This window comes from Mustela lutreola, chromosome 1 (genome assembly GCF_030435805.1).
Source record: "Mustela lutreola isolate mMusLut2 chromosome 1, mMusLut2.pri, whole genome shotgun sequence".
NCBI lineage: Eukaryota > Metazoa > Chordata > Mammalia > Carnivora > Mustelidae > Mustela > Mustela lutreola.
The window spans coordinates 150,260,530-150,285,396 of record NC_081290.1 but is presented as its reverse complement, the minus strand read 5'-3'; the positions used below and the strand labels follow the sequence as shown (position 1 = coordinate 150,285,396).

Below are 24,867 nucleotides of genomic sequence, written 5' to 3'. Positions count from 1 at the left end.
CTATAATTTCAGTCACCAGCTGTAGTACCTGTGATATGAACTGGCAGTATTTTTTTTTCTCCCCCTCCCCCTCATTCTTGCTGGTGGTAGATTGTACCATGTGGAAATTTTTATTTTCATGAAGTCTAATTCTTCATTTTTCATATATGGCTTCTGGGTTTGAGTCCTTGCTTAAAAAGACTTTTTTCATTCATATAAATATCACATAAATATCATTTATATTTCATTCATATAAATATTCCCATATTTTCTTCTGGTGGTTTAGTGATTTTGGCTTTTTTTTTTTTTTTAAGATTTTATTTACTTATCTGTCAGAAAGAGAGAGAGAGAGCACAAGCCGGGGAGCAGCAGGCAGAAGGAGAAGCAGGCTAACCATTGAGCAAGGAGCTAGGTGCTGGACTAAATCCCAGGACCCTGGGATCATGGCCTGAGCCAACAGCAGATGATTAACCAACTGAGCCATGTAAGCATCCAGTGATTTTGGCTTTTATGTTTTAATTTTTGATCCATTTGGAATTAAAGAATGGGATAAAGATTCAACATTATTTTTCTTCTCAGATGGATAACCATTTGTCTAAAAAATTTATCGAGCACTGTATCTTTTCCCCAGTGATAGGCAGTGCCTCCTTTATCATACACTAGTTGTTTATATATATTTGTGCCTATTTTTGGATTTTTTTTTTCCCTGAGAGAGAGAGAGAGAGAGCACAAGCAGGGAGAGAGGCAAGGGAGAGAGCAAGAGCCCCAAGTAGGTTCCACACTCAGCATGAAGCTGGACTTGGGGCTCAATCTCAGGAGACTGAGGTCATGACCTGAGCCAAAATCAAGAGTCAGAGTCTTAACTGACTGAGCCACTCAGGCACCCCTACTTTTGGATCTTTTAAAAAAAAATTCATGGTTCTAAGGCCAGTAGACCAAATCCATACAGCTACTTGATTTTGAATATGAAGTTCTATTGGAATAGAGCTATGCCCATTTGTTTATGTATTGTTCATGACTGTTTTTGCACTACGATATTAGAGTTGACTAATTATGACAGAGATTGATCCACAAAGTTGAAAATATTTATCCTGTAGATCTTCACAGAAAAAGTTTGCTAACTCCTATTCTAGTCCACCTGTCCATCCATACTACACTGTTTTTTAATCACTGCAGCTTTATGTTTAAGTACCTCATAGTGCTAGTCTTTTTATCATTCTTCTTTCTCACAAATTTCTGGATATTCTTGCTTGTGTTTTCTCCATATGAATTTGGCATTAGCTAATCTAATTTTTGTATATTCCTGTTGCTGTTCTTTTTTGGTGTGAGGGAGCCACCTTGATTGTGTAAGATTATCTAGGGACACTTAATTTAATGTCCAGTTCAACAACAGGATAGGGGCACCTGGGTGGCTCAGTCGGTTAAGCATCCTTCCAATTCTTGGTTTCTGCTCAGGTCATGATCTCAGGGTCTTGAGATGGAGCCCCATGTTGGGCTCCATACTAGGTGCAGAGCCTGCTTAAGATTCTCTCTCTCCCTCTCCCTCTGTCCCTTCCTAACCCCACCTGTACTCTCTTCCACTCACGCACACATGCAAACTTTCTCTAAAAAAAGAAAAAAGAAAACAGAGTATATTTTTCAATTTGTTAACATTTGACTTTCCAAAATATTTTATGATTTTTCTCACATAACTTTTTGTACCTTTCTTGTAATGTTTATTTGTTATTATTTCATCACTTTGGTAGAAATTACAAATGGTATCTTTCCTTCCACTGTATCTTCCATTTTTGTTTATTAAGTAATAGAGATATTGATTATTAATTCTATTTTTGGTTCCAACCAACTTACTGAATTTTCCTATCTTTTAAACATTTTTTGGGGGGGTTACTATCTTAGTTTTTCAGATACCTAATTATTATTATATAATTTTTATCTGGAATATAATATAATATGTATAATAGTACCATCATAGGGCATTTTACCTCTTTATTTTTCAATACTTACACCTATTTTCTTCTTGTGTGCCTTGTATTAGCCATAATATAAATAATATAAAAAATTTTATGTTGATAGAGATTTTGTTACTGACTTAATGGAAATGTTTTCTCATTCTCTATCAATTCCTATTCTTCTTCTTCTTCTTCTTTTTTTAGATTTTATTTGGCAGAGAGAGAGAGAGATCACAAGTAGGCAAAGAGAGAGGGGGAAGCAGGCTCCCTGCTGAGCAGAGAGCCTGATGCTGGGCTTGATCTCGGGACTCTGAGATCACGACCTGAGCTGATGGCAGAGGCCTAACCCATTGAGCCACACAGGTGCCTCTAATTCCTATTCTTTTAAGAGTCTTTGTCTGAATCATAAATGGATGCTGATATAACAACAGCAGGAAAACTAACTTGTGCTATTAGAAATCAGAATTGTGTCTCTCTTGTGAGGACTCATGGACAGAAATGCAGCATAAAGGGTTTTCTGGGAGTACTGATAATATTCTGTTTCATCATCTGTCTAGTATATTCATTTCATAAATATTCACTGAGCTATACATTTATGATATGCTTACTTTTCTGTATGTATGTGGCATTTCAATAAAGAGTTGAAGAAAATGTTTGCTAAATTTTGTCAGATGCCTTTTTAACAAAGATAGCTCTAGTGTTCGGATTTTTTAATTTGATATCTTGAATTATGTTAATAAATATCCTAGTCTTGAACCATTTTTGTATTCATGGAGTAATATTCATGGTGCCATAGTGTTGGTTTCTGATTGTTTATATTTCTTTTAGTGTTCTTGTTTGGTTTTAGTTTTCTTTTATGAGCCGTTCTTGTTGGGGTTTAAAATCTGTGGTAAGCAGAATTCTTAGAAAAGTGGGCAGTTTCCTTATTTCATGTTCAAGTATAATATAATTGCATGCAAATTATATTTGTGTTCTTTAAATGTGTGGAGGGAGTACTTTGAAAAATTGCCTAGAACTACTGTTCTTTAGACAGTAGCTTTTCAAAAACTTTTTATTTTTCTATTTAATTGGCACACTTAGATACACAGTTTCATTAATTTAGATTTTTTTTCCCTAAAAAGTCAACAGTTTTATTCAGGTTAGCAAATGTGTTTGCCTGGAGGTGACAGAAGCTGTCTGATGATTCATTATCTTCAATATTTGTGGTTGTTGCATTGTCTTTTTTGTTTGTTTGGTTTTCTTCCATGTTGTTTCTTTATTAGGTGTGCTAATGATTTATACTTTATTCATTTTTATTTCTTAGAGGACTAGCTCTTGCATTTATTTGTTGGATTATAGAATTTTTATGTTTTTTTAAATGCATGAATTTCTTTAATTTTTCTTCATTATGTTTCCTTAAGTTTATCTTGTTATTTTTATAAATCCTAAGTTAGATGACTAATTTATTTTTAGTAAGTCTAATTTTCATCCATTCAATTGGGTAATTTAGATTGGGATATTTTCATTAATCAAAGTGTACTGTTCCCTGTACCATGAAAAAAATGTATTAAATTGTTGGCAGTCCTACAATCTTTTTCATCAAGAAATCCTAATAATGAAGCAAAGATGAAAATGACATAAGCAGTAGCCATTATAGGAACTTCTATTTCATGAGGGCCCACCTAATCTGCAAAAGACATATGGGTGTTTGAGCTGGATTAAGGGTATTGAACAAGGAAGTGGGCAGCCAGAAAAAGGGAGGCTTCCTTAAAGAAGACCCCAATAAAGAATTTTCTTGTTGAACTCAAAAAGAGGAAGTTTAACTTAACCTCATGGAGAGCAGAAGAGGCTGTAGGAGAGTCAAATGTACCAAGTTTGGTGGCATCAAAGGTAGGCATTAAATTTAGGGTCACAGAGTTAAGAATTCAGAAATTGAGTTATCTAATACTAAACAAAGGAAAATAAGAGGTATGGAGAGTGGAGGTTCCAAATCAATGTTCTCAAATGCCAGTTAGCATTTGAAACTATTCTATGGCTGTCCTCACCAATAAGAAAGGGCTGGTCCAGCTCTAAATGGCTTACCTATGTTAGGGAGTAGCCATATTGGTCCCCTCTTCTGTCCCATCCTTCAGGTCCTCATGAAATATTCCTAAAGCATCCCCTCTGTTCTGTGTAGGAATTATTCCAGACCTGTTTCCTTCCCTATCCTCTCAAACCTTTCTCTGTGTTGGCAGCCAGTTTTATAATCTTCATTTTTTTTCTTGGACAGAGACTCGCTCTGTAGATTAACCATCTAGTTAAAGCTGCTTTTTTTTTCTCCCCCAGTGTCTGCATGTGGAGTTAGTTTAATATTTTTTCAGCCAAAAATTATTTAGTTAAATATGTTAATCTTATACACAGAGTAAATTCGACCCTCAGTATTCAGAGGTAAGTGTTGAGTTTCAGGTATCTCCAATTGTGGGACTTCTTAGTAACTCATTCAAATTCATGTTATGGGTGTTTTTCAATGGAAACAAATGAAATATTAGTCTTGTACTATCTAGAAAATAAAGAAGTGTAACAATTTATTCATGAAATTTACTGTAAAATAAATTACATTTAGAAAACACTACTTTTTAAATTTTTATTTTATTTTATTATGTTATGTTAGTCACCATACAGACATCACTAGTTTTGATGTAGTGTTCCATGATTCATTGTTTGCATATAACACCCAGTGCTCCATGCAATATAAGCCTTCCTTAATACCCATCACTGGGATCATCCATCCCCCACCCCCCTCCCCTCTGAAACCCTCGGTTTATTTCCTGGAGTCCATAGTCTCTCATGGTTTGTCTCCCTCTCTGATTTCTGCCCTCTTCATTTTCCCCTTCCTTCTCCTAATGTCCTCCATGCTATTCCTTATGTTCCACATGTAAGTGAAACCATATGATAATTGTCTTTCTTTATTTGACTCATTTCACTTAGCATAATTCCCTCCAGTTTCATCCATGTCCATGCAAATGGTAGGTATTCATCTTTCCTGAAGAAGGCATAATATTCCATTGTAGATATACACCACATCTTCTTTACCCATTTGTCTGTTGAAGGGCATCTCGGCTCTTTCCACAGTTTGGCTATTGTGGCCATTGCTGCTATGAACATTGGGGTACAGATGGCCCTTCTTTTCACTACATCTGTATCTTTGGGGTAAATACCCAGTAGTGCAATAGCTGAGTCATAGGGTAGCTCTATGTTCTATCAAATTTCTATCTGAGGGGCGCCTCAGTGGGTTAAGCTGCTGCCTTCTGCTCAGGTCATGATCTCAGGGTCCTGGGATCGAGTCCTGCATCAGGCTCTCTGCTCAGCAGGGAGCCTGCTTCCTCCTCCTCTCTCTCTCTCTCTCTGCCTGCCTCTCTGCCTACTTGTGATCTCTCTCTGTCAAATAAATAAATAAAATCTTAAAAAAAAATTTCTATCTGAGTATGATCATTTGACTGTAGCAGTGAAACCACATGAAAGAAAATTCAAAATTACTTTAGAGGAGAAATAAGAAGATTAACAGTGTTTCTGAATCAATAGAAGAGATTTGTTAAGTAGCAATGACAAATCTAGACTATCTAGAAGTCAAATTAGAAGGATACAATTTAGTAATAAGATTCATATTTATATAGTGTACATTTATTAAAAAAACTATCCCAAGAACTATAATTCTTTCAGACTACCATTAGAGTTATTGTATAATCACTTTAAAAATAGTAATAAAACCAAAGGAGAAAAAAAATCAAAATTACTGTACTAAATCCAAGTCCAAGAAGAAAGACAAAAAAATTCTTTGGTGGTTCTGGATTATTCAAATGGATTTGTCAACAATGACAAAAACACTATAATTATACTACCTAAAAATAGAATCAAACAAAAGCAACTGATAAGATTTACATTTAGATGATCTATAATTACAAAACATTATCCTTAGAATTATAATTCTACCAAGCTTCCAGTGAGCCAAAAGACTGCTTTCATTTTGATTTGGCATTACCTTAAACTGTGGATGCTGGGAACAACTACTAGTTAGCTTCACATACTATAGTTGTCTGCAAATTATGCCAAATCGTTGGAAGCAGCTCAGACTGATATGATATGGCAACCATAGCCTGGCCTTTATCTGCTTCTCTTGAGAATAAGATTGACACAAATAATCAGCAATGGTGGAGGTTCATCACATGAAGATGGTCATACATTTATTTTGGGTGAGCAGACAAAATAGGTGCATGCTCCTTGGACTACCCTTAAGGCAATGCAACAAAAAACAAGGTAAAGAGGTTATTGTGATTATTTGCTGGTATAGTCCACAGTGGAGCAAGAGACATTGTAGAACAGTCATTGCAAAAAAAAAGGGGGGAGGTGTATGTATATACACATATATACATATGTATATTCATATAAGGGCAGTCTGAATTAAACAGAGCTTCTAACTCTGACTTTTTTTTTTTTTAAGATTTTTTATTTATTTCAGAGAGAGAGAGAGATCACAAGTAGTCAGAGAGGCAGGCAGAGAGAGGGTGGGGAGCAGGCTCCCCGGTGAGCAGAGAGCACAATGTGGGGCTCGATCCCAGGACCCTGAGATCATGACCCGAGCCAAAAGCAGAGGCTTTACACACTGAGCCACCCAGGCGCCCCTAACTCTGACTTTTTAGTCCAAGGAACTTTTCTAATAACTAGTCAACAACATTCTTTCCTTCTCCTGAACTCTAATTAGCTGGACTACTATTTAAACTTTTATCTTATACTATCTTGTGACATAATTTCTTGTTGACTTAACTTTCAACTGTTATTTAGCTTTCCTTAAGTACAAGGCTTCTTTATGCAAATAAAGTGAAACAGTTGCTTAGAACAGGTACTAAATCTTTTCTTCCATAGTGAGGAATAAGGTACATTGCCCAAAAAAGGAAGTCAATAAATCATAATTTATTTAATTCCATACTAATATGTGTTATTTTAATTTTTCTAGACTATCAGGACCCAAACACCTTTCATTAAACCAATGTGGCTAGAGAGGAGACCAGGGGCCTGTCATGTAAACAATAGAAAGGATTTTGTATTTTCTTTCAAATATTATAGGAAGTCTTTTTTTTTTTTTAAGATTTTATTTATTTATTTGACAGAGAGAGATCACAAGTAGGCAGAGAGGCAGGCAGAGAGAGAGAGAGGAGGAAGCAGGCTCCCTGCTGAGCAGAGAGCCAGATGTGGGACTCGATCCCAGGACCCCGAGATCACGACCTGAGCCAAAGGCAGTGGCTCAACCCACTGAGCCACCCAGGCACCCCAAATATTATAGGAAGTCTTAAACAGGAGAGTGTAGCTAATTGATTTGATGTAAGCTGTTCTGTTTGGCTATGGTGGGAATAGACAATAGAGGGTAAGAGCAGAAACAGTGATCACCTAAAAGGTTCTATAGTCTAAGCTTGTGATGATTGTGACTTACATTATGGTGTTAGCAGTGGGAGTGTAAAAATTCCAGATTCAAAATTAATTAGAAAATGGGACACTGGGGGGCTCAGTTGGTTAAGTGTCCAACTCTTGATTTTGGCTCAGATCATGGTCTCAGGAACATGGGATCACATGTTGCATGAGGTTCCATGCTCAGCACAGAGTCAACTTGTCCCTTTCCCTCTACTTCTCCCCATGCCCTTTCTCATGCTTACTCTTTTTTTTTTTTTTTTTCTGAAAAGTAAATAAATAAATAAAATCTTAAAAAAAAAAATCAAAGATAAAGCCAATAGGTATTGCGATAAATTGGCTGAGGGGACTGAAAGAAAGGAAAAACTCAGGATAAATGTGGAGAAACAGTGCTACAAGAGATAAATACTCTGGGTGTTGAGCCAAAAAAATTTAGAAATTGCTTTTCTATGTGAGTATTCGTAAGTGTTTCTTGTGTTCATTTTCTTCAAAATGGAAAATGAAGCTTGGGCTTCTTGAACTATCTTTCATCACCAGCATAGAGGTAAATAAAACATTTTGAAGCAGGCTTCAAATCCCATTTCCTAAGGATTTATTAAACTGTATTAAGCAACTTAACTATTTGGCCAAAATGTAATCTTAATAATAAGTTATCACTTCCATATTATAGTAATAGGGTAGATTAGAAAGCCCAAATATTTCCTCAGTTTGAAATACCCAGAAATTGTACAGGATATAACAAAACCAGTTTTTATTGCAAATCTGTAAAAATAAGAATTCCAGCAGCCAAAATGAAGGATTAAAAGCTACATTAAGGTAGTTCAAGCTACAAATACAGAAGCTATAGGGCTATTTAGTAACTTTGTAAGCAAAAAAGTAGCATTAAAATAGATGGGAAGGGATAGGAAAGAAATGCTTGGGTCTTCATGAAGTTAGAGCCTTTAATGGGTGGATTAAATGGGAAAAAAAATCCTAGACATAAAGTTATCTTCCCTGGCAAAAAGGAATGACAAGGAAGATTTTCTGTATTTGTCTGGGCTCTACATGGGGAAATAGCTAAGACATTGAACTAGAGGTGTGTCCTGTCACAGGCTGAGAAGGAGTCAATGTAAAATTCCTGCTTAGTTCAAGAAACTCTAAGCTGGTAATACTAAGATCCATCATTTTTAATACCCTTCGGACTTCTAAGTAGCAGATACAAAAGTCAATATAGAGGAATGCAGTATTTTCCCAGTTCAAACAAGTTTGCCATAGGGAACTAGCTAAAGATGAGCTCATAAACCAAAATTAGAAAACACTGATAAATAACCTACCATGAACAAAAGCAGAGATAATAATCTCCTTTGGAGATTGATCCCCAAAGAACTTGAAACAATAGAATTGTTGAAAAACATTTCTTAAATTAATAAATACAGAAAATAAGAAACCAAAGACATAAGTAAATGTCAAGATATTATGTAGTGATGAGTAGAAGATTTGCAAAAAAGCCAAATGGAACTTCTACAGATGAAAATGAAAAATACAGTATATGAATATAATATTCAACAATTGGGTTAAACATCAGGTTAAATACAACTGAAAAGAAGATTAATAAATGGAAAGAGATTTATGAACACATTATCTAACAACAGCCTAGAAGGAGAAAGATAAGGAAAAGAATAAAGGGAATAAATAAAAATGAAAAGTATTTCACTGTATTCTGGTGTACAGATGTGGCAGTAATTTATGCAGATGATTTTGATGGAGATTCAATTTGTTTCTCTCTTTTTTTTTCTACTACAAAGAATTATCCAAAAAAAAAAATCATATGTATAACATTTTGCTTATTCACAAGTGTATGATTTCATTCACATAATGCATAATTCTTGTTATATGCCAGGCACTGTTTTAGGGCCTATAGTATAGCAACAAATAAGACAAATTTCTTATCCTTCCAAGGAGTTCATAATAAAACTGGTAGAACAAATAACAGATGAACAAATAACTATATTGTATGTCAAATGTCAAGTTCTATTGAGAAAAATAAAGCAAGTAAGGGATAGAGATTAAATTCTGCTGATGATGGCAGCTATTTTATGTAGGGCTATGAGGGAGCTTCCTGAAGAGATGAGGGAATGAGCCATGTAGATATCTTGGTGAGTAGTTTCCAGATAGAAATCAACTCAAAAGCCCTAAGGTGGGGAGAAGCTAGGGAGGAAGGGAGTGATAGGAGCTGAGGTAAGGGATAGAAGGAAGTCGATATCCCAGGACAAGGTAAGCTTGTGTAAGGGCTTTGATGTTTACTTTCAGTGTGGAAAGAAGATATTGGAAAGTTTTGAACAATATAATGATATTCAAAGATTATTTTAATTTTTTAAAGATTTTATTTATTTATTTATTTGTCAGAGAAAGAGAGAGAGCAAGAACAAGCAGGGGGATTGGCAGGCAGAGGGAGAAGCAGGCTTCCCTCTGAGCAAGAAGCCCGATGTGGGACTTGATCCCAGGACCCTGGGATCATGACCTGAGCCAAAGGCAGACACAAGCTACTGAGCCACTCAGGCATCCTTCAAAGATCATTCTAGTGAGCACTTTCTTCCGTAGGATAAATTCCTTACAGTGAAATGGCTTGCTGAAAGTAATGAGTTTGTAATTTTCGAAGATATTGCAAAGCCATCCTCCATATTAGTTGTACAACTGACATCTCCACTGGAAACTTGCAGAAATAATCAATAACAAAGATAGAAGAAAACAGTGAAATAATATTTTAAAAATACAAATAGAAAGTAACAGTCAAGTTGGAATTCTATATGTAGCTGAAGTGTCTCTAAGGAATATGGGTAGAAAAAAAGATATTTTTAGACAAGCAAGTGTCAGGTATTTGCCATTAACAAACCATCACTGAAAAAAAGTCCACGTGTTCTATAAAAGAGATTGAATTGAGGAGAGATGTAAGAAATGCTGAACAGAGAAATAGTAAACACATGAGTAAATTGAAAGACGCATTGGCTGTAGGACAATAATAATAGTGATAATTATGACAGTGAAAACAATGAATAATAAGGAGCTATAAATCCAAGTATCAATGAAATATTTACAATCCTACTCTGTGGAATGTAGGTGGGGGAAGGAATGGGGTAGAGATAAAACTATTATTCTAAACTCTTCATGCTCTCCATGAAGGTAAAGATAACAATTAAAGTTAGATTTTGAAAAGTTATGTACACATGGAAAATAGACAAATAACCAGAAAAGAATAGAAATAGAATGTCCTATTTTCAGACATGGTTGGGGGGGGGGAGTGGATTATTTAATGAAAAAGAAGAAAAATAAATACAGCTCACAAAAATCATGGTTAATAGAAAGCAAAGATAAGATGACAGAAATAAATTTAAATATAGAGAAAATAACATTAACCACATCAATCTTTAGAAAAATTGCCTTTGACAGTTATTTAGGTACTTGGCTTTCACGTACACTGGCGGCTACCTGTGTCATCGCGCAATCACTGGCGTCTAATAATTCCACCTCAGACAACATACACAGCACCACAGTCAGCAAGTTAACCATGAATCAAAGACATTTTCAATTGCTTATTTTCTTTGTTTCTTACAAACCCCCCACACAACAGGGGGTCAGACTGCAATGGAGTTTGTGTCATGTGGTTTCAACCCAGGTATGTTGACTCAGTGCCCATTCCAATATCCACAGGTGCCTTTATTCTTTGATTCTCTCCCTAATATTTTCTATGCTTATCATCATAAACGTGCAACATTTTTGGGCGCCTGGGTGGCTCACTTGGTTAAGCGACTGCCTTCGACTCAGGTCATGATCCTGCAGTCCCAGGATTGAGTCCCATATAAGGTTCCCTGCTCAGCAGGGAGCCTGCTTCTCCTTCTGACTTCTCTCCTCTCATAATTCTCTCCCATTCTTGCTCTCTCTCTCAAATAAATAAATAAAATCTTAAAAATAAATAAATAAACAAATGTGCAACATTTTTTATTCTGGGTCAGATTTTTATCATAGAAAAGATCTGTAGGAACTGGAAAGCTAGGGAGAATGGTAATCCTGACCAGCTTGTAGAGGAAAGGAGCATCATAGGCACGAGATGAAAATAGAGGTTTGAGTGATCTTGGAGCACTCCATGCCTGATATCAGATGTTTGGGGAGCCACCTTCTTGGACAGAAGCAGAAAATACACGGGCATATTTTACTTCTAGTATCTGCATTATATCTATCTATCTATCAATATGTTTTTAAAGAGCTGACAGTTTTCTACCCAGTCTCAAACTCCCATCCCTATTTTTTCCAAAACTACCAGGACAGGACATTCATTTGGTTCAAAATTCGCCAGGATTCTGGCAGTCAGGAAACAACTAATGGTCCTGGGTTCATTCTTGATCATATCCATTAGAAGCGTGAGCCTCAAAATATGGTTCATGACTAGGGGAAGTATGTGTCTTGGTTTGTTCAGGACAGTTCTAGTTCATATGCCATTTTAGGGTCGGTCACCCTGTTGATCACACATTGGTGGAGTGTTCCCATGAAGGACTGTAACTGCTTTAAAATACAACTTCTTTCCTCCATTTTTAAAGGCAAATAGCTCTCAATTTTAATTCTAAATTGCCAGAGATTCTGTCTTCATTAACTTGGAGTCATAATAAAAATTTTTTTTTTCAGTGATTCTAACGTGTAGCCATCATTGAAAATGACCACAGGAAGAAGTCCGGTTGCAAGCAACAATTAAGAACATGGATACGTTCTTCCTCTGTGCATGTGCACGGATATAGTTGAGAGTCAATTTGGGGCAAGTATGCCTTGCAATTATGTTGTCTTGATACGATCATGGCCCTTTGCTTTTTATTCATAAATTATTGTTATGTTAGCTCCAATATTAGGAAGTGAGTTTATCATCTTTACTTTGATTAATCCTACAATGCCTCTGTAATACTGACTTAGAACTGTAATTTTGGCCTCAGATTTCCCAATAACCAGACTATAAGACTGGCAGGCATTGATAGCAATATACCTTAAGATAGACATGAAGCAGATTTTAGATGAAGTGATTTAGTTAATCAACATTTATTGAGCACATATGACATTCCAATCGCTTTATTAAATATTAAGATAAAGAGATGAATGAGACCTGGTTCTACAAATTAGTGGGAAAGGATGGATATGTGAACAAATCAGTGCAGTTAAGTTGTGGCAGCCTTTCCTAGAGGCGGCGTGGTACTGAGGGAATAGGCAGAGGGGAAAGAATTCTGGGCAGAGGAAGCGTGTGAGCAGGCACTGAGGCCAGATATGAGGTGATCTGGAGATATTACAGGATATTAAATATGCTGTTTATTCACTATTGTTGCTACAGGCTTAGCAAGTCATATATTTATTTCTATAACTTATTTTGTATGTGCATCATGTTTGTTTACTGTCAGGAATGTCTGTTCTCCTTTTGTATGCTTTTTAAAGAATTTAATTGTTTCTCCTTTCAGGATTTTAAGAACTAATGTAAAAATGTAGAAAAAGCACATCAACAGAAAAAAAGAAAGAAAGATAAAAGCACTACAATTTCCCCACATAGAGATTGCAAAGGTTTTATTCTACAGTCTTACTGCAGCTTCTACACTGCAGCTTCTATCATAGTGTGGTCTTGTGCACATCCATGTTTTGTTTACAATAATGTATTTTTTTTTAAAGATTTTATTTATTTATTTGACAGAGAGAGAGACCACAAGTAGGCAGAGCAGTGGGCAGAGAGACAGGGGAAAGCAGGCTCCTTGCCTAGCAGGGAGCCTGACATGGGGCTCGATCCCGGAACACCGAGACCATGACCCGAGCGGAAGGCAGAGGCTTTACCACTGAGTCATCCAGGCACCCCTGTAATAATGTATCTTGAACGTTTTTCTGGACTATTAAGATTATGAGACTGCTTTGGCTCTATTTTTCCTTATATAAGCAAAGCATGTTCATTGCCAAAAAATGAGAAAAACACAGGTAACTATAAACAAAGCAATAAAAATTCCCTTAGATTTTGTGACCCAGAAATAATCAACATTTTGGGGTTCATTTTTAAATATATTTTGCTGCATATAAGCTTCTTATTAATTGCTTTAAACATGGTTTATATGAATATTCCACAAGCGTATTCATTTCCTAGGAAGCTACTGTTTGATAATAGTCCCCCATTAATGAAAAAAATAACCAATTGAGCATCTTTTATGTTTTTATTAACTCTGTGGGGTTTTTGCATTTCTCGTCATACTTTCTCCTCACAAAATCATGGGCTTTCTTTTGCAGATGTGGAAACTGAAACCCAGCAAAGATCAGTGGTTTCTCTAGGGTCTCAGGGCCCCCAAATAACAACTAGAATTCAAACCCAGGTCTTTGGTTACCCAAAGGCCATGCCCTTTTCAAGGAGATGACAAAGGTAAAAGCAGAAGAGTTGGGGATACAGAGAGGGCTCTCTCTCCCTAAGGGCTCCTTGCCTCCCTTCCCTACCAGACAGGAGAACCAGCTGGGTCCTGGTCGTCCGTCCTTGCGGTTTCTTGGGAGTCTCTAGTTCCTTCACTTCTATGCATACGTAAGCTTTGGGCAACAGCGTGCGTTTGGCATCTGCTTTGGAAACATGCCTGCAGCTAAAAGCAGAAAGGACATCTGTCGTGAAAGGTTCCCACAGGTAGAGTTTTGCTGCAGCTGTCCACAAAATAAATACAAACGGAGAAAAAGGACCTTGTCCTTTGTTTTCGGTCCCTCCGGGGAGGAGCTGCCTTTCGCGCTCCCCCTGAGGCACGGAACGCCCTCCAACATGGCAGCCGCAGCAAGGCAGCTGCTCTCTGCGCTGGGAAAGGAAGCCTGGGTCCGCAGCCAGCCCGGGAGGCTCCCGGCGGGTCCTCTTTTGGAAAGCCTGTCCAAAAGAGCCTCCCTTCACTCAGCTCTTTGATTTGGGATCACCAAATCAAAATCATCATCATCAAAATCATCATCCGAAAGGCCCCTAAGGCTAACCCACTCTCCCAGATTTCCTTCCCGTTCTTCGCTTTGCCTAGATCTGTGATGTTCCCTTAGAAACAAAGCCACACTGAGAGTGTTCAGTGTCAGACTTTTAGGTGGAAATCATGCTGTGTAGAGGGCAAAGGAGAGGGAGAGAAAAGGAGCCAACATTTTTTAACCACGGAAGGACTTGGATACTTCCACGTGGGTCATCTCATCTAATCTCCACAATATCCCCAAAGGATAGGGGTTGTTGGCCCGGTTTACAAACAAAGAAACTGAGATGCAGACCAATGAGCTTGTGGGAGAGCAGCTATCTGGCAGGCAGAGCAGTGTGTGGCTCAGACCTCTGTGGTTCCAAAGCCTCTTGGTATATATTTATATTGGAAAGCACTCAGAGGACAGTCACAAATATTGAAGAAGCACATTTCTGTTAACCATTTATATGCTTAATGTGACACGAAGGAGAAAAGACAGACGAGAAGACAGCCAAGGGTTTATTGTTCATTTGAGCAGCTCAGCCATGCAGCTTAATGGTTTTCCTGGAATGTTCTTGCAATGGCCACAGAGAGGTGCCCAAGAGCAGACAGCCTGCTTTCCCAGGCGTTCTAATCTCAGGCACTAAAAACAAACAAGTAAATAAAATCACTGAGTGGCTGTTGTTTCCAGTTGGTATTTGGGCTTTTCTGTGGGCCAGCCGACCTCAGATTCCCGGTAATCAGTGTCACACCAGGAGGCAAGGGCTGGGAGGTGGAGAATTTTAAGGCGATCCCCTACATGTAAAGAACGCTGCTCAGCATCTGAAAAGTAGCAGGAGCTCCATAAATGTGAGCTTTCCTTTTCTTCTTCTCTCTCTGGTCCTCTCCACCTCCACTTCTACTCTCTCTCACCCTCTTGTCACCTATTGTCTGTTTTCAATGAGTCAAGAAATTTCTTAGGAATCAAATTACAGCAATTTCAGCGCAAGAAACCTCCCCTTGCCCCAAACCCAAAAATCAAACTGCCGTTCCCCTGGACCTAAAGAAACAGGGCCCATGTGGGAGCCCAGACAAGGCTGGCAGGAGCTTGTGTTATAGGGCTGAAGAAAAATGAACTGGATTTCCTGAACTCAACTCAGATCCCAGCAGAACAAATCAGCTGTGTGACCAGAGGTATTTTGCCTGGGCCACCCTTAACTCTTCTACAAAGCACCTCCCTCAAGAGATTACTACAAAGATGAGAGGAGAAAATGAGGAAAAGTACAACCAATAGTTCATGTATTTTATACATGTGGATGAACTCTTTATTTAAAACAGAATTTCAAGGCGAAAGCCCTGCATGGGCTTTGTAGGTGGGAAGCAGAGACTTAACCTGCTTAGTAATACTAAAATCTGGGGGTTCTGTGTTTCTCTGAGGGTTGGCACGGGTCACATGAACCTCTTCTGCTCGTTTTCAGGGCCACAGACCAGCCACCCACCTCCCAGAAAAATCCCCTCCTGAGAAAAACTCCTCGTTGGACTGACTGGAGGTAAAGGGTTTAATTTAGTATAAATATGTAGAGCAGGCATGTGTGCATGTGTGTGAGCAGGGAATTTAGGGACCACTTTGCTTCTCTGCTACGTAAATTGTGGAGCATAAGCAAATAATTTAACAGAAATGTAGTCAGATCCTCAAAGAACATCATGAAGATTCTGAACCCGTGTGTGAGTGTGTGTGTGTGTGCGCGCGCACGTACACACACACGTGTGCGTGAAACAGAGAGTGAAAGAAGATGGTTATTCCAGCATTAAGTTTCCAGAAACAGAAAGCAGAAGGTTGTAGATAACCTGATGATCTTAGGGAGATAGTAAGTTTGGTTGATGCCAATGCCTTTCAAAATGTAGCTGTGTGATAGCTTGACTTGGTGGATTTGATCCATCTTTCTCGTCACAGTGTATTTGGTGGAGCCAAGCTTTCTTTCAAGCATAGAGGGAGACCTGAGGGTCTGATCCATGGGGTTATAGGGTTACTCTCTTAATCAGTGCGGGTGCTCTAGCAGAACACCATGCACTGGGTGGCTTATAAACAGTAGAGATTTATTTTTCATAGTTCAGTAGGCTGGAAAATCCAAGACCGAGATGATAGCCGATTTGTCTGGTGAGAGCCCATTTCCTGTTTCACAGATGGCCCATCATCTGGCTATGTCCTCACACTGGTGGAAGGGGTGAGGAAGCTTTCTGGGGTTTCTTTTATAAGAGCAGGATCCCATTCATGAGGGCTTTAACTTCATGGCCTGATCACCTCCCAAAGACTCCATCTACCTCCTAACGCCATCACATTGGGGGTTAGGATTTCCACATATGATTTGTGACACAAACATTTAGTCTGTGGCACTTACCTCGGAGGACCTGCAGGCCTACAGAAGATGATCTGTTCCTTGGCCGAGCCATGTGTATTCCCAGTTTGGGATCTGCCAACCCCTCTGCCTGCAACGACCCTGGTTCAATAGTTGACTCCTGTCCTCATTCAGGACTCAGATTAATTTCACCTTCTTAGATTGCTCTCTCTGACCACCCATTCTAGAATAGTCCTGTGCAGCATTTGGATTTTGGACTTTGGACATAAATTTATTTTATTTTATTTAGCACATTGACCATTTCCTGACATTTTCTTGGTATTAGTTTCTTGCTCATCTCCCCTTCACTAGAATTTAAGCTCAATCTGATCAGCAATTTTGTCCATTTTTCGGTCTCTATCATTAGCTCCTGGAATTGTGTCCTGCAATACTAGGAACTCAACAAATATTTGCAGAATGTTGAAAAAGAGTTTGTATTCTTGTACCGTAAAGTTCAAAGCAACTCTAGACTTAACTTTTAAAGAGGAAATGGCTGCTTTTAAACAAAACAAAACAGAACCAAAAAAAAAAAAAAAAAAAAAAACAGCACCTTAAGAAAAGAGTATGCTTTAAAATGATGGTTTGTGTTTTACATTTTTGCAAACGTGACATAATTAAAGTGTTCCACTCTCCTCTGAGACCTCTGACAGCAAAATTAGCAGGAAGGAGAATAGTACACAATAGAAAGCAAAGATTAGCATTAAAATGTTTGTCTCATGCAAATTGCACAATCCAGTTTTGATTCACGGTGAAAACAACCTTTTTTTCAGGAGGGTTTGAATTGATAGATGTCAGTTTAACTGCTTAGGAAACACAAAGCTTTAACTTTGGGTATAAGAATTTGTTTATGCAATATGTATTTACTGAAGACTTCCAAAAGATGTCTGCTGCACTAGGCACTGGGTGACAATGATAAACAAGAATAAGTCCTCCCTCATTTTCTGAAGGTAGTGGAGCTGAGCAAAAGGCCAGTACAGCACAGTGTGATAAATGGAATAAAATAGGGCTGTCATACAAGCCCAGGGGGTGGTACCAGGGGCTTCATCAAAACTTTGGCTATGAAACGAAGTTGAGGAAAATATAACTGTCTTTGAAGATATGCCTAAACAGTAATAAAAGCTGACAGATAAATAAGAAACACACAGGAATCAAATTTAACAACAGCAGATGTGACATGTCATCAGTCAAGCGTTTACTGAGTGTCTTGTGTTCCATGAACTCTGTCAGGTGCTGTGACTCAAGAAGTTCAACGTTGACCATCCTGCTATGTCTGTGAAGCCATCCCACAGAAGCCTGATGTGCTTTCTGCTTTCAGGAATCCTAGAAAAAGGAGCTTTGGCACTCATGGAAACAATCTTATTGCTTTATTTTATTCCACTAGCCTGCCAACATGGTGACCAGACCCTCCAAGGAGGTTGAAATGGGTAGGGCAAGTCTGTCAGATAATTCAAAAGGCCATCTCTAGGAACTTTCTCCAAATCCTTTGGGAAATGATGTGCCCTCAGTCCTTCCTAGTGCAGAAGGTATCCTCCCTTTGCAAAAGCTCTTCATTTCTCTCTCTTTTTGTGGGCAACTTTTGGATAGGGTCCAAGTCCTACTGAGATGGGTGAGATATCTTGATTTATGACAGTAGAGAAGTAGGCTTTCAGTTAGTTTTTGAGTAAAAACATTTTCTAACTCCAAAATAAATTGTGACAGGAAATGCAGTCCATGCCAAACGCCCTGTGTCGTGTCTAGTTAAAGCACTGAATTTAAAGAGAATGTTAATAGCATTTGCTCACAAAGAAATTTTCTACTTCCTTGCGTAGGAAGCCCTGATATTGAATTCTCCAAAATGCTGACCCTCTTCTTGGTTTCTTTGCTCAAATTTGGCTTATTCCTCGATTTTTCCTTCCTGTCAGCATGGTTTTGGTCAAAGTAATTTCGGGGGTGGGGGGTAATATAGTCAGAATTAGATGCTGCAGTTGACATGCCTTCCTGCCATGGCCTTTCTGACTGGTATTTGAGACCATGAAGAGGGTGGCCACTGCAGCTCTTTCTAGCAGTGCCTTAAGGGAGAGGGTGGTGGGAACAAGGCCACCAGAGCCACTGAGGAGTAGGGATTGGGGAACCAGACTGCTACTTAGACGATCCCAGGTGGTGTGGACATCCAGCAGCAAGGACACCCTTCCCTGTCTTAGTAGTTCTTGGAGACTTGTGATCATCAGTTTACCAAAAGACAGAACTTCAAGTTCCTGAGTTAACAGTCCCAGAGCTGAAAACCAGTGCTTCTTTCATATGTACTTACAGGCAGACAGCATTAAGTAAGCCTTACCCCAACAAGCATAAAATATCAATGGATTCAGGAAGGGTTTAAATATAGTGCCTAACCTTATTAAGAAGAGATTGGAAATATTTGGGCCATGTCGTCAAAGCTTTTAAATCAATATTATGGGAAGCAACTCCCACAAATCTTGCCAAAGACAGATATATGGGTTGGCATTTTGACATGAAGGGGCATTCGAGAATGCACTTATGTCTGAAGGGTCCCAGATTATTAATTCTTTTTTTTAGTTTGAGTGAATTATTATACTTATTTAAATAGAGGGTTGAAGACAGTAAAGGACCACCCCTTTCCCTTCCACATACCTTCATTCTACAACCACCATTACTACCACAACCAAGGATAGCTAACATTACTATGGATGGGGCACCTGGAAGTCTACTTACAGGCAAAATCTCATGTAATCATTACTGTAAGGACCTCTTTAGTGAGAGGCTTTCATTAAAGTTAAACTGTCCCTGCTCCCCTTCCCCCCAGGGGATTTACTTAAAAACAAGTCCCGGGAAACCAGCTCCAGGTAACAAAGCCCAGATACTAGGGTGGGTCAGGGCAGGTGGAGACATCCATCAGTAGCAGGATGCATACTGTCTCCCTAGTTACCAAGGAGTATGGGCCCCTCCTTTTGGGCATCTTTTTGGCGCCAGTTCTGACCAAGGTGATAGGCTGGTTCAAATGTCTACTAGGGTAAATTGTAATTCAATTGGTCACCTAGCATGTCTGTGCAGCTTTCTCTGTGTGTTACAATCTCATTGACCACCTGTACGTAGCCAGGCCTGACCACATGGCCTTTGCCCTTAAAAGCTAGTCTGTGAAACAGAGAAGGGTCGCCCTCTCTTGTAGGAGGTGCGTCCCAAACGTTCAGTTAAATTCTTGATGCTTGGCGCGAAATAAAGCTTTGCTTGACCTTCACTTTGTATCAGTCTCACTCCTTTAATCACGGACCCATTATTGGGGCATAACAATTACAAAAACCAAACCAAAACAAAACTAAAAAACTCTGAAGAAAATACCAACACTTTCCTTTTACAGATGGTTAAAGTTAAGATTTCTCAAGGTTATATAACTGACCATGGTCCAACAGCTCATAAATCATAGCGTGAGCTCTAAAAGGCTTTGTGATTTCAAACACCTTGCTCTATGACATTACACTTCCTCTCCTTAATGAAAAGTAGCTGTGAAAAGTGGGATCTCCCATTTTCTTTCGGACCAGTGTTTCCCAGGCCTTGGTTTGACCTCTGGTAGGGATAGTGTATTTCCAGATTTCTCTATTCCGTGAACAGACCCCTCTCACATATGTCTTATGGCCTTTCTCTTAAGATGTAAACCCAGGCACAAAACAAATGCCACTAAAGAAATACCAAACCAAAATAGAATCTTTGATGTTGCCCTTAAAAAATTTTTCTGGAAAATGATAAATTACACTGCTTAGTGAAATGCAAAATTTCCTCTTCTTCAGTTATTTGCTTATGTGATCCATTCTTCTCTATTCTGGTCCTCTCTGTACAGCCTAATAAGATTTACTTGAAACCTTGCAGTTTTGCCACTTTCTTTTTGCTTATTTCTTAGGAACATCTGGCAGCAATTTATACTCTGCCTGTGAGCTTATGGACCACACTTCACAGTGGCGTCCTCAAGAGCCAGTAGTCGGTCTTGACATGGACTCGACTTTTTTATCCCCCTAATTTGTTCATGAACTCAGTTTTCTGCTGGCCTCTGTCTCTTTCTGCCAACATTATCTGCATTGAGGTTTACCAGATGCTTCCACTGAGTTTTGTTTATTTAGGTTAAGTCGTTAATGTTGTTGGCCCCTCTGTTTCTCTACTAGACTGTGATTCTGTGGAAGGGACTAGTTCTTAGTCAGCTTTGTGGCTCTGGTAACTGGTGTAGGCCTGACATGGTAGGTGTGGGTGTGCCATGAAACTTAGGAGGGAAGAGTGGAAGGGAGAAAGGAAGAGAGCAAGGTAGGGAGGAAGATGGCATGTTATTATTATTCCTATTATTTTTAGGGTTTGTTTTCATACAGCATGATATCTGGCAAAGGAAGCTGAAGCAGAGAGAGAGAACAGAGAGGAGGGAGATGGATTCTTTCACCTGACCTCTTGGACTTTTTGAAAGAAGTGATTCAGTAGGAAGGTAAGAGGTCTGACTAAAAGCAGATTATTGGGGTTCAAACCCCAACTCTACTGTTCACTGCTTAGAGCTTAGGCAAGTATTTTAACCTCTCTTTTCCTCAGTTCTCTCATCTATAAGTGGGGGAAAATGGAAGTGTACCTTTTTCAAGAGGGTTTGATGGGAAGCAATGAGTTAACATATATGAAGTCCCAGGCAAATTGCCTGCACATAGGAAGGACCATTTTACTATTGTTATGAGAGAGCTTTGAGCAGCGAAAATTTTGGGACTTCCCTGTAGAAAAAATGTTTATAATATTTTATTGATCATTTATAATACTTATTGGGTACCTCATATGTGCCAAGCATTGGGCTAGGTGTTAGAGAAGAAGCTCAATTAGGACAGGAATGACATGAAGGCTCTATCATGACTTATACTTTGAATCATCAGAGGTACAAAGGAAAAAACAAAGTGCTGTAATAGTGAATGAGGTGGGGGGAGGGATAGGGGAGGTGGTACCCTGTGGCACCTTCATCAGACTTTCCCAATGGCGGTTCCAAACAGTACAGCACAGAGCTTCTCCAAGGCATCTCTGTAAGCAGAGGATATGGGGCCAGTGCCGGTGCAGAACAGGGCAAAGGCTGGGCACGGAGTGAGGCTGCTGGAATGAACTGTGAGCGTGAGTGAGGCATCCCCTGGGAAATGCCAGCGGCTGAGGTTCTGTCTTCTTGGTGAAGACTCAGAGTCAGTGTCATTTTCATATTCCTGTTAGGGTATATGCATTTGTGCACAGAGACTGGTGATGTCCAGGGATTTGGGTCAAAATGAGTTCAACAATTCTTTCTGTTTCCTCTGGCCCTTTTCAGAAGAGCTTCAGTTTCCTCCATGTAGGTTTAAGAACCACAGGGTTAAATTATAATCTGGACTCCCAAACTCTTCTTCTTTGTTCTTATTTGGAGCTTTGTAATATCTGGTAATTATCCTTTTTTCCCCTTTTATGATATTATTAAGTATTGATCTCTATGTTTTTTTAATTTTTAGCAGGTGTTTTGTGTTTCTGACCTAAAATTGCTATATTCTTGTGTATTGCGTGGGTAAGATTCATTTTCCAGTCTTTTTTAGCATCTGGTAATATTGATATCCCTTTGATAGTTCTGAATCTTTATATGAACAAGATGTCAAATTCCTGATTCCAATAAGTCATTTAAGGACTAGAAATGACTGTGTTTGTGAGTAATAAGAAAGATCTGGCTTTCTTTAAAAAGAAAGAGAGAGAAAGAGATAGACAGCAATAAGAACCAAAAACTACTCATATACGCTTTTACATAAGACTTCTCTTTTCTTCCATATTTGAAATTTACCAGATATTCTCTAGGAATGAGCTCTATTTAAGAGATGCGCTGATGAACTTGAGACCTAATACTACCTTATTTATAGACATTAGCTCTGTTTGCATCAAATTTTATTATGGCAAGTATATATATACACATATTATGTCACATTATAATGCACTATATGTGTGTATTATTATTTTAGGAAAGAAATCCTCCCTTCTATTCACTATATATATTATATATATTATAATATATAAAATATAATAATATATATTGTATGTCATAAATATCTTATGTAATTTACTATATATCTTACTATATAGTATACATAAATTTACATAGAGTATATATGTAAGCAATTTACTATAAATAATATAAATTGTAATTTATAAGTAAATATTATTAATATTATTATTAGCATTACATATTACTCTTATATAGTAAACACCATACTGAATTAATCAATGATTTCCCCCCTCTTGCTTTTCAATACTAAAACAGTTGACATGGGTGCCCATGGGAAAATGACTGAGTCATGGACTAAGGTTAGGCAATTAATATGATTTTTGGAAAAGATACATTTTATTTACTTATTTGAGAGAGCAAGAGATGGGAGGGGGTGCAGAGGGAGCGGGAGAGACAATCCCAAGTAGATTCCCCACTGAGCTCAGAGCCCAGGGCAGGGCTCCATCCCATGACACTGAGATCATGATGTGAGCTGAAAGCAAGAGTCGGACACTCAACTGACTGAACCACCCAGGCGTCCTGGAAAAGATGCATTTTGAAAATACTATATGTTGGCTAACTGGACATGATATAAATAGATGATAGAGAGATAGATAGGTAGATAGATAATCGTGCTTCCAGAGCCAAACAAATTGCTAGAGGTATAGCCATCCTTAAGCATCCTCCCTAAATATGACTTTACCCCAAGTAGACCACAGAATTGCTCAACCTTACAAATTGCTCTCTCAATAACCCTTCTGTCTCTCCAAAGCGGCCACCTCCTCTGCTGTTGGCTGCATGATTCCCATCTAAAAGCAGACCTCTATGAAGTTAGCTTTTAAGAAGGATCGGAAATGACCTAATAGGACCATGGTTCAGAGGTAGAACACTGTAAGGTAGGTTTCGAGAGGGTCCTCTTTGCAAACACTCCTGTTCCCTGCAGCTGGCAGGGAGAGTGTCCCCTCCTTCAAGCCCTGGGGCAAGTGGCTTTTATTTCTCTTCTGGCATGGAGGTTTGGTGAGTTCCTGAAGAGCTGAAAATTAACCACATTTGGGCTGCCCTTTCCCTTCCCAGGTAATAAATGTTTGGAATGAATGAATGAAACAGAATGGAACAAAGTGTCAAGTATGATCAAGTAGGAGTCCCCATTTGGTGAAAAAAAAAAAAATCTTTTCTGGGTCTCCTCAAGTGCACAAGACACCTTGCAAGGAACTGGTTTTGTAATAGGATGCTTTCCACCCCCCACCCTGCCCCAGGGCTATTGTTGCAATTGCTGAATTTCACTGTCCTCTCCCTTCCCCTCCCTCTCCTGCTTCTCCACCACCTCCCCTTCTCCCCCTCTCTTCTCCTCCTCCCTGTCCCATAGCTGGGCTAAATACAGCCTGCTCAATTAGGTTTTAGTTTCAGATGACAAATATATTTTTGACATAAGTTTTTGCCACCTCTTGCATGAGATATACTAATGAGAGTTCCGTAATCAAAGGAGCGAGACTGATACAAAGCGAGGGTCAAGCAAAGGTTTATTTCGTGCCATGCACTGACAATCAAACCGACCGATGGGGCCGCCTCTTACAGAGAGGGTGACTCCTCCCTGCCTTACCGGCTAACTTTTAAAGGGCAAAGGCCATGTGGTTGAGCCTGGCCACACACAGGTGGTCAATGAGATTGTAACACACAGAGAAAGCTGCACAGTCATGGTAGGTCACACATGAGTGACCAATTGAATTACAATTTACCCTATCGTAGATATTTGAACCAGCCTATCACCTTGGTCAGAATTGGCGCCCAAAAGGCGCCCAAGGTGGGGACTCACACTCCTTGGTAGCTAGGGAGACAGTATGCGCGCTCCACCGATTGGATGTCTCCACCTGGCCCAACTCATCCCTGCATTCGGGCTCTGTTATCAGGGACTGGTTGACCACATTCTACTGATTTCCCAGACTTGCTTTTAAGTAAGTTCCCCGGGGTGGGGGGGCGGGCAGGGTCAGTTTAAGTTTCACTGCATAAACAACAAAATGGCTGTTAAACCGAGGTGGAGCCGCTCTGGCTAAATAGGCTCTTATACTAATACTAAAACTTATTCATTGTTTAACTGAAATTAAATTTAATGAGTTGTTTTTATTTGTGAAATCTGGCAAACCTATGTATTTCAGCTTCTTTTTTATTTGTGAAATCTGGCAGACCTACGTATTTCAGCTTCTTTCACCATC

At 38.9% G+C, this 24,867-nt stretch overlaps 1 long non-coding RNA gene across 1 annotated transcript; it reads left to right on the top strand.

Moving 5' to 3' along the window:
- The first annotated feature begins 15,034 nt into the window (after positions 1-15,034).
- On the top strand, positions 15,035-19,897 carry LOC131819990 (uncharacterized). The gene is made up of 3 exons (XR_009349436.1): positions 15,035-15,139; positions 15,748-15,819; positions 17,893-19,897. It is a non-coding gene; the product is annotated as an uncharacterized LOC131819990 (long non-coding RNA).
- The last annotated feature ends 4,970 nt before the right edge of the window (positions 19,898-24,867 follow it).